We start from the raw sequence: 18,491 nt of genomic DNA, 5'->3' as shown, positions 1-18,491 counted from the left end.
TATACAATATGTATATATTTTTTTTTCAGAGTGACCGTAAAGCATATGGAATGAAAAACAGAATAGTAAATTTATGCTTACTTTAAAAATTCTTATACAAAATAATAAAAAGGATAGTATTATTTTCATTAAAATTATCTTGTGAATATTTGGAAGTCTTTATTTCTGAATATATATTCAAATAATATAAAATATAAAGGCTATTTTAATAATGCTATATATATTTGATATAAAATTTTTAAACTATTATTGTGGTATAACTTTTAATAAAATTTCTGACCTAAAACATAGATTATATCTTAATGGGAATTTTCTAGTAAAGAAAATATTTGTTCCTTAATTTTCTTTCTATAATGAAAGCATTAGAACTGTATAATAAAACAAAAAACATAATAATACTAATATAAAAGCATTTCAGTTTTTCAGGGAAATGCCTGTTACAGTTTGTATTTTCATTATTGATGAAAATATAATTGCAAAGTAAGGATATACATAAAAGAACAGTAAACATACAAGTTAGTGGGAAATCTTCAGATTCACAATGATCATTTGCAAATCTGCCTGTATTATAGGCTTGCAATTATCTTTAGAGATATGCAAAGCAAAAAAAAAGGAAAATAAATTTTTGTAGTAAATTGCAATAGCTATCCTAAAAGAGGTGAAAAAGACAGAAGAACTTTGAAGTTCATAAAGGAGAATACAAGGACACAAATCTTGAAAGCAGTGCCAAATAATTTACAAATATCAGTTAAGTCTTAAAACAATCCATAAAAAATTATAGAACACAAACAAATTTCATCTTGTTTCTGAATGCAATGTGTTCTTGTCTGAGTGAGTCATTCTGTGAGAATGACCAAAAGATAAAAGAATGAAGAAAGAATCTCCTTATGCACAGAGATTATAGAGACCTATTGAGTTATCTGCAAATCAATACTACCTTTGAGGAAGAAGCACAGAGATTTTAATTAGGGAATCTATACATATTCATACAGAAAGGCACTTTAGGAGTGAGTACATTCATGAGCATGCTCAGTTTAGGATGTACATTTCTCACCTTATTTAGTTTAGGGCCATAGTTCAAGAAAGAAAGGTGGCAGAACTTTTCTGGGCATGTTCAGCTCAAGGTCATAGAGCACAGGTAAAAAGATTAAAATGGAGGACAAAAGCACTCTTGGCAAGCTAAGTTCGATTTTACAATAAGTAAAGTTTATTCTAGTAGCCTAAAAAAAAAGAGAGTTGCTGGGTGATCCTGGTGATCTTGGTTGGTTCTTGGTAAGTTACTCCAATTTTTAACTGAAACAAAAGGAAAGTACCTTTGATAGTTGCATTAATATAGGAGTTAACCCCTAAATATACCTTTCTCTCTTAGTGGCTAACACTCTTTGACCACATTCTTTATGAACAAAGGCTATTAGTGGTTTTATAATAGTGCCATCTTTTATATTTCATTGCGTTCATAACAGCAGTATTTTCATGTAACCTTTAAAATTTTGAGGTAATTTTTGAAGTCACAAGTAATCTTATCAGAAAGTTTCAAATTATGAGCACTTTTGAAAACTAGACACATTTAGACACATATACAAATGCATGGAACTCATTAGGGCTGATTCATGCTTTATGTGATAGAAAGTATGAGTAGGGAGAAAAGCTTGATTTATCTGAGTCATATTTTAAAATACATGTAATTGGCATATGATTTTGGATTCACAATTTTGAATTCATTGAAAATCTTTAAAAATGACCTTGATTGTGGTGATAAAATCTAATCAAGCATTTTATCATTATGTTCTCATCTACTCATTAGTGGTTTTTACAAATTAGCATGCATAATATGATAAAGACATATATATGTATACAGTTCATTAAAAATAGATATGCACACATGGTAATGTTTATTTTAATATCCATTATTGCTGATATTAAGTACATGTGATATTCAGTGAGGATATATATTTAAGAATAAGATCGACCAGATTTTCTGATTGGAAATACATAGGAAAATGGTCCATTCATTGTAGGGTCAACCATTTTTTAAGTTCTATCATCAGTAAGTAAAATTAAATACCAACTAGAAGATTTAATGATTGTTGCAAAAAGGTAATTCCTCAATGACCTGAGTCATTTAATATAAAACATACCATGGCAACCTTGAACATGGGCCCTGGGATCTAACAATGGGAAAGTAATTGTCCCAGCTCCTAGTTTATGTTGTGACATCCAGCATGTATTTAAGCTGAGGTAATACTCCCTACCAATGCTCCCAACTAATCACTGAACTCAGCAGGAATACTAAGGCAAGCTATTTCCTGGGAAGTATGGTATTGTTTTTGATGGTGACTATGACTCTAGAGCTTCCCATTGGCCTTGCCATAATATTCTTAGAACTGTACTGCAGTTTAATATCTTTTTTCCAAATTTACATTCTTCCCTGTCACAAAGGAAAGATACTTATATAAGTCAGTTGGTTCCCTACTTAGCCTTCTTTTCCTACTTATTTTCCATTTGCCTTCATAGGCAAACTCCCCAGTAAATCACTTGCACATCAAATTCTATCTTGGCATTTTGCTTCATGGAGTATTCTGAGAAAAACACAAACATTTTGGTATTTCATGGAAGGAATCTACTTAGAAGTCTAGTTTCTATAGATTTTTAATCTAGCACTGAGAAGCATCCTTCGGTATTTGAAATGCTTGGCATGCATTGTCAGAAAATATGTTAGTATTATCATGGTGAACAGATCCTATTCAGCTCAAGGAAGCCCCATACTTTTATTTTCCTTAATTTTAAAAAGCTATTGTTCTCCTAAAATAAATATTGGCAGTTCTGCCAGTGGAGACATGTGCAAGGGAAACAGAGAAGCAACGTATTCTACACAAAAGCTGAAATCTTCTTTAGAAGTCTGAGAATAGAAAGATCAGACTAAATGTCATCTTTGTCATTGAAATACAAGAATATACATGTGGCATGAAGAGACATGTAGGTAACTGCCACATAAAGGGAGAAAGCACAGCATAGGGAGAAAATATTTTACAGTATTCACAGGAGTAAGATGACAAATAAAAAAATAATAATTCCAGGAAAACTTCATTAGAACATTTATGGTAAACCATACTAATTTTAAGATTTCAATTTCAACCTCTGTAGAAGAAGCATATTTTAGATAATTTATGAAGTCTGACTCATATATTTATTCATTATTTGTACATGCCTATTTTATGCCTACTTTCTGTTAGACATTAAAATACAAATCTCATACAAGGAGGAAATAGAGATAATTAACAATTATAATATATTGTAATAAAAATTCTGGAAAGTTGGACTTCAAATGCAGTGGGATTTAGGATAGAAGTGTTTAATTCTTTCATCTGAGAAGAGTAAAAAAAGGAATTTCAGATAAAGGAATGTGTGATACGGGTACGGGTAGAGCTAAGAATTCAGGTCCTATAGGGATGTGAGAAGATGCATCTAAGTCACAGCTGGTTTCAGGGTATTACCACTTTCAGGGACACAGTCTAGTAGAGAAAGTACAGAATAGCATAGCTTTAGCAAGGGTGGGTGAGGGAGCAGGGTGAAGGGAGCAGGAGAACTAGACAGGTCATTTCTCAAACCATTAGAAAACAAGGATTTCATCCTCATGAGAACCAAAGAAGAATTTTACTAAAAGAAGTTACACAGATACTTTTGGCTTTTCAGAAAGATCGCTTAGAAATGTGGATAATCAGTGATGTGAAGACAATGCCATGGAATCCATATGAAGTCTATACACAACAAAGTGGCACATAATATTGTTGATTGGGTATATTTTCTTTGGATAGATAAAAAAAAAAGTAAGTGGAAAAAAGGTCTGGGACCTTTACAATTCCATTAGTTTGAGTATAAATTTTTAAAATTCTGATCTAAGAATTTGGGACCTTTAGTGAATGAAAGAAGAAATATCTTTTGGCTCATTTCTGGATTCTTATTCTCTGTTAGCCCTTGTTCAATCCAACAAATATTTCCCCTCCTTAGCTGGCATCATTGATGATTATTGGCAATGATTCATTCTTACACTGATTTGAAAGCAGAAGTAGGAAGCTGTCATGGTTAAGGGTTAATGCTGAACTTAGTTGAAAATCATCATTTGATAGAAAACAGTATTTCAGATTTCATACTTCAGAAAATTAGGTGTTTTACTTTTTCCAAAAAAAAAGAACTGATTCAGATTAAAAATTCATCTCTCCTTTTATATAATTCCTTGAAATACTTTACTTGAAAGTTACAGAGAAACTGTTTATCACTTGGAATAAAAAAAAAGCTATCTTTAGGTCATCAGGAAGATGACAGTCATGTGACCTTAAGTGGGATTCTGGAAAAAAGGGCGGCTGAAGGATGACTGAAAAGAGAGTTTGTAAATCAGGATTATATATATCATTTTTTATTCTTTTTTCAAAGCTGCTGGTGGGGTGATTAGATTGCTGGAATCCTTGACATCATTTGTGTGCTGTATTTTTATTATTTCTGTTCTAGTGATTGTAGTGTAATATGATTATTATTTTGCAAGTCTCTACTTCCTTTGAAGTTCTGCCTTCTAGAGGGCAATTTCTCAAGTGTTTTTGTGTGTCCATCCCCATTCCCCATCAATACCTGGCATATGTCATGTACTCAGTAAATATTGGCTTTATAATATACAACTTGAATAACTATTATTTGAAAATAATTCAGATCAATTGAAAATAGTCCTTTTCTTATACATACCAGTTTTATATTCTTTACCTTTACTTGTCTTCCAGTAATTGCCCTACTAAGCATGTAAACCTCACCAACATTCTTGCCTTTCAGTAAACTCCTGCTCACACCATTTTTCTGCTACAGCAGTGCAATGGGATTACAGAGGAACCCTCAGGCTTGCTTCCTGGCTTCAGCAGGGAAAGATTCAATTAGCCACTTAACTTCCTTAGGTGTAGGGATAGAGCTCCCTCTTCTGCTAATGAGGTCTGCCTTGCCAGACAGCCACACTGGGTTCTATCTTCAGGCTGCCTCTCTCCAGCACAGCTGCTAAGCTCACTTCCAGGGGACCACTTAGTCCCCACTGGCATGATAATGGCTCTGTCAAGAGCTGCCCTGACTGTGCTCTGGGCATTGACTTCCCTGTAATAACTTCAGACTGGTGCTAACTCCAGAATCTATCTCCTGTCACTGACTAATCTACTTTACTGAGTGATGAATCTTCTCATTGTCCTTCTCTTTTTGCTCAGGTTTCTCCTTCCTTCCTTCAAAGAGCATTGCATGTAAGGGAGTTGTGGTTTAGTTTATCAGTTTCTTTTTAAAAATATCTTTTAAAACTGGTTTGGGAAGGCTTTCTTAAAAATAATCTTAAGTGGTTAATTTTCATTACTGAAACTGCAAGTAATACAGAAAAAACAGAGAAGAGATAGAAGAAAAACAGCCCAATTTCTACCTCCAGATAAAAATCACTTCCAGCATTCAGCAAGATACTTCCAGCAATTCCATATTTGTGTAGATTCAAAAAAACTAATAGAAAGATGAACCATGGGATAGGAAAATATACTTTTTCAGTAAAGTAAAAACTAATACCATTTTTTTGTTTTCACTTGTAAACCATTACAGGGAGGTCCTTCTTAAAGCCTAAGAACATTTTAGATATGTTGATCTAAGTATAACAATGTTTTAAAAATAATAATACTTTTTTCAGGAACACTTTAGTGAACTCTGCTCAGATATTATGTGCATTTATCTGTCTTATATTCTTATTAGTCAGTGTCAAAAGGAGAAGAATGGAAGAACTTCAGATTACGTAGAGGGAAATGAGAGGGAGGGGGATATGAAAAATGGTGGAATGAGACAGACATCATTACCCTATGTAGATGTATGATTATACAAATGGTATGAATCTACATCATGCACAATCATAGAAATAAAATGATGTACCCCATTTGTGTACAATGAATCAAAAAGCAGTGTGTAAAAATAAAAAAAAGTTGCTTAGGTTACCTGAGCAAATAAGTAAAAATAAGGAAGTACTAATATTACTGCTAATAATAAATAAGAAACTGATTCTAAAACTGGAAGGATCATATAAGTTGCCTGGAAATCTTTTTAAAATGCCAATCCTGACTTAGTAAGTCTGCATAGGTCCTGACATTTTGCAGGATCACAGATATTGATATGGCTTAGATCACCCTTGTAAAAGCTAGGTTACAGTACACAATGTATCAGGTACCGGGTGTTAGACTAATTTCTCAGGACCCCATTCATGCATTGCTAAAACTATAACTACTGCATTTGAAAATATGGAAACTGAGGCTCAAAGGGCATATGATGTACATCAAAGATCAGTTTACTAGTTGACTGCAAATAGATGTTTGAATCTAAACTCGTCTCCAAACTAACATGATTTTTCCCCCACATAGATAAATTGTGCTAATGTTTCATTCAGGAAAGTCAATTGCTGAGAATGATTAGGATTAAAATATATAAAATTGTTAAATTATGCATGAACTGAAAATGTCACAAGAAACCATAAGTCTAAGACAAAGGTTTAAATAAAAAAAAGATAAATAGAAAAAAAACAAATTGATGGAATTTTGCACACAATATATGCATCAAGGAAGATTTTAAAGGAGCTTTTTTAAAATTTAAGAATATTTCAGTACAAACAAAAATTAGTTAAAATATATTTAACCTTAAGTTTATCATTAGAGAATTTTATTGGTAATGTAAGCCACAGATTTCATATATTTGCCTTACAAATTATTATTGAGTCTTTTACATTAAAATTTGATGTCACTATGATTAAATCTCTAGTTTTTACATATGACACTGTCCAAACCTCAGAGGATAGTTTATTTTATAATAATATTTAAAGTGTGGTTGCTATTGCAATTCACTCCAACAAATATTTCTTTAGTTTATGCTCTGTGCCAAGAAAGGTTCCATGGTTTCAAAGGTGAAAAACAAGGTACGGGAGGACTGGGGGTCCTCAATAAAATACCAACTATTACTTCTGATGTATAATAGTTTTAAAGATATGTAACTTGTCATTTCGTAAAATGTTACCATGATATACTTGATGTCACATTTATGATTTTGAACAACTTATTCATTCTCAGCACATTGGTAGTGTGCTCACCTAATATGTGCATGGCCCTGAGATGGATCTTCAGGCATATGCCTCAAAGCACAATATTCTTATATTAGAATGTGAACCAGAGATCAGGTTGCTTCTGTGGACTAAAACAATGGGCCAATGTAAAGCATAAATCATATGAAAAGCACAGCAAATAAATTTTAATTATTTTTGCTATTTATACTTTAAAAACACAAAGAATAAGACTTTCTCTACTTATGTTCATGAAAGATACCTTTGTGTAGAACTGAAAGACATTTAGAATCAGTTATGGATTCTGAACTTTTATGAATTATTCATTGTTTATAACGACATCCCTAGCAACACATCAATAAACTGCAAAGATTAGTTTTAGATCTTTTAATAATATTATTAACAATCACATTTTGTTCCTACTATCAAAATAATGACAAATTATTTTAAATTAGCATATGAAATGTTAAAATACAAATTTGCAAATGTTACTTCTTTTATTTTCTCTCTGTTTTAAGTAAAACTAGATTTATGTTTGATTGGTCATAATCTGAACTTGGAAATAAATGTTGAAAAAAGCACATTGAAAGCAATGTAAGATTGGAAACATTTCAATCTGAGGCTAGCTCTAAGCTATAAAGTATAAAAGAAAAATTGCAATAATATCTTGTCTTCCATTACCAAAGGAGTCTTTCTTGTTTTATATTTACTACAGATATTATTTATTTAACAGTTTTATTACCTTCTTTCCATTTAATGTATGCTGACAAATATTAAGGGAATTGTCATAAAATATCATATGATCAGAAAGTAAAAATTTGGTTTAGAAATAAAAGTGCATTATGCTAGTATTTTTATGTTATTATTTTCTCCCAAAATTAAGACTGATGCTGCATGCATGAAGTATTTGCTCTTAAGAGGCTTTTATATCTTCCTGAAAAAAATGAAATGGATACAATCACAAAGAAGGACTTAGTTTCAACAAAATACTGACTATTACTTCTGATGTGTAATAGTATTAAAGTTATGTAACATGTCATTTCATGAAATATTACAATATATGTGATGCCACATTTATGATTTTGATCAGCACATTTATTCCAACTAAGAAATACTTTACTTTGAGGACAAATTTCCTATTGGTAAAATAATTATTTACTAAAAATTCCCAAATATATAATAGATACAAACTAAAAATACACACCCATACACTCTCTCTGTTTCTCTCTCTCTCTCTCTCTCTCTCTCTCTCTCTCTCTCTCTCTCTCTCTCTCTCTCTTTTCTTGGAGAATACTAAATGTGATGATAATTGCGATACAAAAGTTTCGAATAATGATTTGCTTATCCAAATGTCCAGAAAGTTAACATTATACATAAGAAATTGATGTTTTAAAACTAGATTAAATGTTACTTTAATTATTCTCACCATGCAGATATATTCATAAGTATGAAAATGGAATTTTATGTCTAGTGTAGTATGATATGTGTGATTTTTAAAAGGATGTTCTGATATTCCCATGAAAGATGCATCATGAAATTTTCTCTGGCATTTCTAATTTTTCTTTGACTGAGCTTCCTTTTATGAAGTTTTCCAGAGGGTACATGGGTGACTAAAGGAGGGAGGAATTTGATGGAAAGACATCTGGGAAAATAGTACTATATTTTTCAAGGAATGAAAGTTGTAGTCCATTGTACCCTTTTCTTTAAATTGTCTGTAGTCTCCCATTATTCTCAAATTACTGTTTTTTTCTTTTCCCACTTCCAATTGAATGAGACATTCATTTTTTACACATTACCAACTAAAAGTGAGTAGCATCGTAGTTCTTGTAGCCCCTTGTGTAATTTGGTACTCAGAAGACAGGATAAGCTGACTAGCTTATTGCATTTCACAAAACTAAGTGGTGCTATTGAATTTGTGTGATCTTCTGTGGCATACATAAGCCTCAAATTCAGCTATTTGGAGAAAGCATTTGGGATATGTTGCTACTTTAACACTGCAATAGAATAGAAAGTTTAACAAATGATCAAAATTTGAAAGAAAAATTATGTGATATGTTATTCCAGGGACCATATATATAATATGTGTGTGTGTATAGCAATATTACTTGCATTTATATAATAGCGAATTTGATGGAGATTGTTTTAGTGTATGTGTGTGTGTGTCTCTCTCTCTTTTTGCTAAAGCCCTGAGTTGAGTACATTTTATAGCACTACTGCAGACAAATGATTATATATGGTGATAGTTTCCACACATTCAACACAATTTCATGGTTTCTGGATGCAATTTGTATATTATTTGTTTCACTGGTTCTTAACAATACACATTTAAAATGTCTCGGATTTCTTTTGGAGGTGGAATTTTAGAAGAATAAATTTTTATCTATATTTTTGATGGTACATAATCACATTTGAACTGTGGAACTAAAGATTACAAGGATTATCCACAAACTTTCTCTTCCTTTTCAGTAAGATTTAAATGGAAAGTATGTGTTTTCTTCTTTCCTTTGCTATCAACACTGTGAACTTATAACTCAATTATAAATTTACAGAGATTTAAAAATAGGTATTACTTCTAAAAATGATTACCTACACAATAAAATAGGCATTAACATTGTTTTCATTTTCTTTATACTTCCTATTTTACAACACTTAGCATACTTAATGACTACTTCGATTCACATATGCTTTTGGTTCTTGAATGGGAAAGGAAATTGTGTAAAAGTAACTGAACTTGAGATTTTAAATTCCATTTGTCACTGAGTGTTCTGCATAAAGAAAGAAATGTTGAAGAGGCTTTTATTGTTGATTTACAATAATCTGTGAATCTTTATATGTAGAGACTTCATTCTTCCATTATTTTGGAAAAGTTTTGTTTGGGGAATCTATATATATGTATTCGGGTAGAGGAAAATAGAATGTTAAGAAGGCATACATGAAAGATAGATTTCTAAATTAATTCTGATAACAAAAATTAAATCAAGAATGAGGAAATATTGCAGTAAGACTACAAACTTGCATTACCAAGTCTACACAGATAAACAAACATAAAATCCCTAAAAACATGGAGTGATTACAATATAAACTGCAGTTTTTGCTTTTATAGTTGAGTGAAAAGTAAAGTACTATGTAATAGTTATACTCACTATTCCAAGAATTAATATGCACTTTCAGAAAAGGTCAAATGAATCTATGGGGACAGAATTGCAGAACACTTGAAATCAGTGTGACCTTGCAAATTCTAGACTATGTGCACTGAGATGCTATGTGACCTCACAATTTAATTAAAAAATAAATACAAAATGGGAACATTTTTTTTTCTTGGAAAACAATTTAGATTTATTCAAAAAAGGTGAAATGCACATATCTTACAACTTCAATTACACTTCTAGTTACATGTGTTAGAGAAATTTCTATACAGAAACATGTTCTATATTTTTAAGAAGAGTATCATATGCAGTGGTTATTCATCTTATTTTTCTTTTATGTCAGATAAATGTTATGTTCATTTGGTACATAGGTAAGTTCTCATAATGAAATAAAACACACACAAAATTTAAAAAATTCTTACCATCATATGTAAGTAGTATAATAAAAAATATTGTTTGATTCAGAATTCAAACTATTTCTAATTGACCTGGGGGCTAGAAACAAAGCTCAGTGATACAGCACTGGCCTAGCATGCATAAGTACTATAGTTTGGACCTAAAGTGTACCCCAAAAGCCCATGGGGTCCTCAGTTTAGCACTATTAGGACATGGTGGAATCTTTAAGACAGGGGACCTAATGGAAGATCTTAGGTCACTGTACTTCCCAACATGATATGTTGCCACAGGCCCAAAAGCAATGAAACCTCCCAAACTGGGAGCCTTATAAATTGATTCTCTCAGATATTTTGTCACAATGATGGAAAGATAACATAGCAAGGACACAGGTTTGATCCCCCACACCACAAAAATGAAAAACAAACAAAAGAACTGACCTATACTGCAACAAGCAGACAGTTTAAACTAACTTGTCTAGCTCCTCTCACTAAACAAGTCTGATCAAAAGGTTAAAGACAAGAAAGTAACTGGTACTAATTATTCTTATTTTTCAAGAGTCCCTATCTATGAGATTATAGTAAAATGCTTTTCCTAAAATTATTTCTAGGTGGTTGTGGAAATCTGTAAATCTTCCACTACTGTTTTTCCTACTTTGTTACCTATTAACCAACTTTGTGGTTTAGAGATTATGACATTTTGCTCTAGTTCCTCACATATTTTAAACTTTCAAAATGACTAATAGCAACAAATAAGAAATTAGATATTTACATTTAAAATTCTATTGTTGGTACCAATTCAAAAAAACTTTATGAACAAAAAACAAAATGTGCATCTGAAAATCTTGATCTTTGATTTTAGATTTGACTTGGTACTCAATAAATAACATTACATACATTAATTAAATTATCCTTTAGTATTTGCATATATCATTAACATTTTACATCTTTAAATAGTTTACACTTAGAAAAATGTCATTTCTAATGAAAAAAGATCTTTAAAATATTCTGAAAAAAACTACAATGCAGGGCTGTGGAGACAGGAAGTATGCTGGGGGATATTCCAGGAAGTTCTTAAAATCCCAATTTTAATTTTCCTCACACTAATCAGTAAGCTGAATCCATGTGAAGAAGGCATTCTGCCATTTCAGAGGTCCTTGGTCTCTCTAGCACCTCAAGTCTTGTTCATGTACTATGCAGATAGGCCTTTAATGGTTTTGTCTGTACTGAACACAGACAGATTTTTTTTCTCATCACCAAAACAGGGAGGTCAGAAACAAACTGAAACTCACCTCTTCATCTGCCAAAATAGAAGTACTCAGGCCCATTCTGGGTCTTAATTGACACAATCTCAAACCAACTAAACAGAATCAAAAATAAATAAATAGTCAGTTCAGTGGCACCCACCTATAATCCCAGTGACTGGGAAGGCTGAGTCAGGAGGATCACAAGTTCAAGCAAGGCCCTAATCAACTTAGTGAGACTCCGTCTCAAAATAAAATACATAAATAAATAAAATAAAATAGGAGATGTAGTTCAGTGGTAGAGTGCCTCTGGGTTCAATTCCCAGCACAAAAACAAAAAACAAAAAACCCACATGTGCCAAAAAAAAAAAAAAAAAAATCAATCAATAACCTTATTTTACCAGAGTTAAAAATTATCTGTTTTAGCCAGATACAATGGTGCTTGCCTATAATTCCTGTGGCTTGGGAGGCCGAGACAAAAGGATCACAAATTCAAGGCCAGCCTCAGCAACTTCATGAAGCTCTAAGCAACTTAAGAGAGATCCTGTCTCAAAATAAAAAAAAATTTAAAAGGGTTGGGGATGTGGCTCTGTGGTTATGCGTCCCTAGATTCAAACCCCAGTACACCCCCCCAAAATATTATCTATTTAAGAAAAAAAATACAGAATTTTCAAGTATCCACTTAATTGTTTTCATATAATCAAAGGAGTATATGATCAATGGTGTGCCTCTGACCAAGTGCAACCCTGCTACTTGAGATAGAGGAATCATAAACTTTAGCTGGGTTCAATAATTTTTTCAACACATGCTATATGAATTACAAAAAATGCCCCAATTTTCATTTCCTCCTTGAATCTACAATCTTTTCCAATGTGACTTTGCATCCTCTTCCATCAAAAAATAGTCTGTCTCCAGTTCATGAATCTGAGTTGGCTTCATGGCCAAGAGAAAGTGGTAGAAGTGTCATTGCCCCAGTTGAGCCTAGGCCTCAAGAGACCTTGAGTGCTTATGCTCATTTGCTTGAATTTCTTTCTCCATCAGAGAGCAAGTCTGGGTTAGCCTCTTTATATAGTATCTTGCACCTTCAAAAGTATATGCTTCCTCCCAGCCAGTAGGCAAATCTGTGCTCTGCCGCCGGTGGCGGGGAGTATGGCCTCGCCGGTGACCCGGTGCAGCCAGGTGGTGCTCTTGGCTTCCTCATTAATGAAGAAGACTCGGCCGCCCCTAGTGATCCCGTAAGTCCAGGACCTGGGCAGGGAGCAGATCCGCTCCAGGTTCAGATCCGCCGCCATGTCTGATCCCCAGCCGCCGCTGCCGCCGCCTTATCCTGCTGCCGCCACAGCTGCAGAGGGAGGAGGGAGCGAGCGAGTGAGCGAGCGAAGGGAGCGAAGGGAATGCGGAGTGAGCGCGGCCAGAGCGCGCCTCCCCGGCCCGGCGCGCCCCCGCGCGCGCCCTACCCCCTCCAAAATGAGAACATTTTATGGAGTATTCTTTGCCCAACTTTCCAACTTAATTTATGAGCTCTTTCCTTGTTGCAGCCTTTCCTTGAACCATAACATACTAACTTTATGTCCGTGGAGGAGTTATACTGTTGCACATTTCTTTGACTTTGAACATCCTATCCTTTCTGACTATAAAGCACTTAATCATCCTCTTCAACCTGGTGAACTCCAACTCATCCTTTAAGACATGGCTCAGTTTCCGACTATAGATAGATCATATTGTTGTGTGTTTTCTCTCACCACTGCCTCTCATACATACTTTCATTCCAGCCCTTTGCAGAAATCAAGAGATATCCTTTAATTATATTTGCTTTTTCTTCTAGGCTTGAACTATTTGTAGATAGAAACAGAATACTATTATGCTTTATATCTCACTGTGCTGTCCTGGATCTGAGACATCACAGATGCTCAACAAATCAAAGAGAAAAATGTAATGCTTCTTTTTAAAAAAATCAGACAATAAACCAGGCACAGTGGAACATGCCTATAAATTCCAGCTACTTGGGATGTTCAGACAGGAAATTTACAAGAATTAGGCTAGACTGGGTAACTAGTGAGGCCCCCATCTCAAAATAAAGAAAGAATAAAAAGTTTTCTGATCTTATTCTTAAACCAGATGGGAGATTTTTCCATCATCTAAAGTCTTCTTAATTTCTTTCTTCAGTATTCTATAATTTTCATTGTAGAGGTCTTTCACCTCCTCAGTTACATTTATTCTATTTTTAGGCTATGGTGAATGAAATTGTTTTTCTGATTTCATTCTCATCAGATTCATAACTGGAGTATACAAAAGCTTTTTATGTTGATCTTGTATCCTGCTTTGAAATTTTATCAGTTCTAGAAGTCTTCTGGTGGAGATTTTTGGAACTTATACCTATATAATCATGTCATTAGCAGAAATAAATTGGTTTCAGTCTTTTCTTATTTGTGTACCTTTAATTTCCTTCTCTTGCCTAATTGATCTGGGTAGAGTTTCATGAACTATATTGAAGAGAATTGGTGAAAGAGGGCATCCTTGTCTTATTCCTTGTTTAGAGAAAATGTTTTCAGTTGTTTTCCATTCAGTTTGATTTTGGCTTTGGGTTTATCATATAGAGGACTTTATAATATTGAGGTGAATTTCTTTTTTCCATGGTATCTTCAAAGTTTTTAACATGAATGCTGGATTTTTTAAAAGTTTTTTCTGCATTTATTGAGATTATCACATGATTTTTGCTCATGATTCTATCGATGTGATGTTGTACATGTATTGATTTGCATATGTTGAACTGACCTTGAATTCCTGGTATGAAATAAACTTGATTATAGGGTACAGACTTCTTAATGTGTTTCTGAATGCAAATTACTAAACCACTTTAACGGGTAGAATAAAATACAGAATCAAGACTCTAGCATATCAGCATGGGCACTAACTTTGTTCATAAGACTTCTAAAGTTCAAGAAATATAATTAAGAATTAATAGAATAGGATGAATTTTAAAAAGTTCTGCACGGCAAAGGAAACTATTAAGAACATGAAGAGAAATTCTACAGAATGGGAAGGAATCTTTTCCAGCTACTCTTGAGATAGTGGATCAATATTCAGAATACATGGAGAACTCAGAAAACTAAACACCAAAAACAAAAACAAAATAACCCTCTTGATAATTGAATAAATGAACTAAAGAGAGATTTTGCAGAAAAAATACAAATAGTGAACAAATATATAAAAAAAATTCAACATCCTCATCAATCAGGGAAATGCAAATAAAAACTGAACTGAGATTTCATCCTATTCCAGGTAGAATGAAAATCACAAGGAATACAAATAATACTAAATTTGTATACAAATAATACTAAATGCTGGCAAGGATGTAAGGTTCACTCATACATTGTTCATAGGATTTCAAATTAGTATAACTACAGTATGGATAAAGCAGTATGGAGATTCCTTAACAAAACAAAAACTAGAAATGGGATTATCATATAACCTAGATCTTCCCTTCCTTGATATTTATATAAAAGAACTAAAATTAGCATACTGTAGTGATACATGTACACTGATGTATATAGCAGCACATTTCACAATATCCAAGTTATTCAACTAGTCCAGATGCTCATCAACAGACAAATGGATAAAGAAAATTCGGAATATACATACAATGGAACTTTACTCAGTCATAAAGAAAAATGAAATTACATGGTTTGCTGATAAATGGATGACACTGTAGAACATCATGCTAATTAAAAGACAAAATCAAATGTCAAGTATTTTCATATGAGGAATAAAGAGAGAAATAAGGAATTTTTAAAAAAGGAGATGGCAGAAAAATAGAACAGGGAAAAGTATAATAGAGGAAGAGTACTGCAGGGAGAGGGAGAAGGAATGGGAAAGGAGATGAGCTACACAATGAAATTGACCAAATTATGCCATGTGCTTGGATGAATACATCACAATGACTTTCACTTTAATGTTTATCTATAATGCATCAATTTTAAAACAATAAATAAATAACAGAAAGGTCAAGAGAGTAGGTGAGAGAGATCAGGACACAGGAAGATGGGAGGGAAAAGAACATTATTTTATTTTATATTAATATGTATTAGTGACCACAAGTGCCCTGAAAATTCATATAAATAAGAAGAAATTGAAAGCAATTGCATTCATTAAACCTGTTGAGAAGACAGTGTTCCAGTTATTTCTTTTAAGTAGGTTAAGAGAAAATGTAGCATATTCAATGTAAAGGAACAAAGTGATTGATAATGGCAAGAATGTGAATATGCTGCTACATATTTTAGTTGTTATGATGTTCCTGGCAGCAGATAATCACATCGTGTCATGGAGAGAGGGTTTGAAAGTGGTAGTTTGTCTATAGCATGGAGTTCTGAGGCTTTTTGTATCTTCTACATTTAATATATAGTCCTAGTACTCATATTAACTCTTCAAGATGGCAAGATTTTATCCATGGTTCAGTGCATCAGATCCTATCAGCAGAAGAAAAAGGGAATATTCCCTCATTACCTTTTTTTTTCAGTGTAAGGAATATTTTGCAGATTTACCTAAAGAGAATCCCCTTATTAGCCAGAGGTAAGTCACATCTCTCACATACGGGAATATGATAAGCATTACTGACTAATGTTCATTATTTTTCCTTATGCCACACTGAAGGCACTCATTACTCTATTTCCTTTATCTTGAATGCTCTACATTTTTTTTAACCTGACAAAAATCTGTGAGGAAAGAAACAAAAAAAAAAAAAAGAGAGAGAGTGGCTATTGAATAGGCAACCAGTAGTTTCTGGTGCATGCTTGTAAAATAGAAGATGTCTTTCTGTAAATGTGGTGAAAAAAATTTAGGGAAGAATATAGACATGAAGAAATAGAAAATAAGAAAGCATTGAACACTCTAGATAATGTGCATAATTTCTAACAAGGCAGATTTTCTTTAAAGACACCTCTTAAGAATTTGCTATAGGGGCTGGGGAGAGAACTCAGTCGGTAGAGTGCTTGCCTTGTAAGCACAAGGCCCTGGGTTCGATCCTCAGCACCCATAAAAAAAAAGAATTTGCTATAACTTTCTAACCTATTAGAAAATAAGTTTTCTTTTTCAGAGGAGTACATACTTTTTTGTCATAAAGATATAGAGTATATGGTGAAGTTAAAATTTTTATTTTCCAAATGCATATGCAGTTTCCTGAAATGTAAACATAAATTCAAGTAATAGTTTTTAAATATTTGCAAACAAAACATTCCATTGCAATTTCTTTTTTCAATTACTCTAACTTCTTCTTCATTTCTCAATAAAATTGAAAGGCTAATATTTTTAAGAAATAAATTTCTTTTTTGCAGGGTCTTCAATATGTTTAGTGCTTTTCATTGAGTGGAACTCTTTAGAATTAACTGTGAAGCTGCAACCTCATTAATTTAACAAAGAAATATCCTTACTTCAATAAACATAATCCTTCAGCAGATGTGTAGAAAATACTTTTCAATTTCATTCACCCAAATACACAAGTTTTAATGATGCTTTCTGTATTTTCCCAGGAAACAGTCTAGTTTGTTTACTTTGTTTCAATTAATCTGTAAGTAAGGAGTGTTTTCTGTGTAACATCTGCAATCACAGATGCATTTCTCAAAAGTTTCAATCATCGTATCCTACTGATGACCTAAGGATGATGACATCATATCTTCTTATCAATCCTTTTAATAACAACAAATTGAAATAAACCACTATAGACACTGAACTGATAGTCTATTGCCACTTGCTTCCAATTTATCACATTTTAATAATTTGGTTTTTCTTAAACTTTTAATTACATTTTGCCTGAAGAACAAAGACAACAGAATTTTTTTTAACAGTGGTAAAGTACGCCCAGGGCCTTGCTCATGCTAGGAACATGCTTTACAACTGAGCTAATTCCCCAGCCCACAAAACTATTTTAATGTATAGAACTTAATGTGAATATTAACACACTGTGACTTTCATTGGCAATTACTAAGATGAATGAAGTTTTTTAACTTAACAGTTTGAAATGAGTAATTGTCACCCATCAGAGTCAAAGGTCCCTTTTATAACCAACATTTGTAGTAAGTGTTTTCTTACACTAAAATGAAAGTCATAGATAGTATAATGTATTTACCCATACAGGTTAAAAATAACAATATAATGAACTAACTATAACATAAAGAGAAATAAATTCAGTGCAATTCTAAATATTCATTTGAATATTTGAATGTTCAATAAATCTCTAGGTTACATTGTAATGGACAATTCAGATGTATGCTTCTACATACTAAATCACCTCAAGTAGTACATAGCCAATCCCAATGGTGTCTGATGTTTGTTACCTCTAGTATCCCCCAAGACACAGTATTTGAAATGTGCCTCCAAAGAGAACCATTGACCTACAGAAGACTCTTGTTTTAAATGCAAGAAATGATGAAATCTGGAACCAAATATAAAACAAAGGAAGAAAAATTTTCACATGTATTTTCTAATTATTTGGCCTGTGGGTTTAAGTTTGCTGCTCTCTGACCTAACTTTCCTATGTATACATATGAATGTATACCACTTTAATCTCATCATCATCCACAAGACACTAAATGAACTAAATGAAAAAAAGAAGGCT

General features: G+C 32.8%; 1 pseudogene; it reads right to left on the bottom strand.

The window, feature by feature from the left end:
• Positions 1-12,805: 12,805 nt before the first annotated feature.
• Positions 12,806-13,315, bottom strand: LOC124973647 (pleckstrin homology domain-containing family A member 5-like; annotated as a pseudogene).
• Between the last annotated feature and the right edge of the window lie 5,176 nt (positions 13,316-18,491).

Source organism: Sciurus carolinensis, unplaced genomic scaffold, assembly GCF_902686445.1.
Source record: "Sciurus carolinensis unplaced genomic scaffold, mSciCar1.2, whole genome shotgun sequence".
NCBI lineage: Eukaryota > Metazoa > Chordata > Mammalia > Rodentia > Sciuridae > Sciurus > Sciurus carolinensis.
The sequence above is the reverse complement of the archived record's forward strand: the minus strand, read 5'-3'. Positions and strand labels throughout refer to the sequence as shown.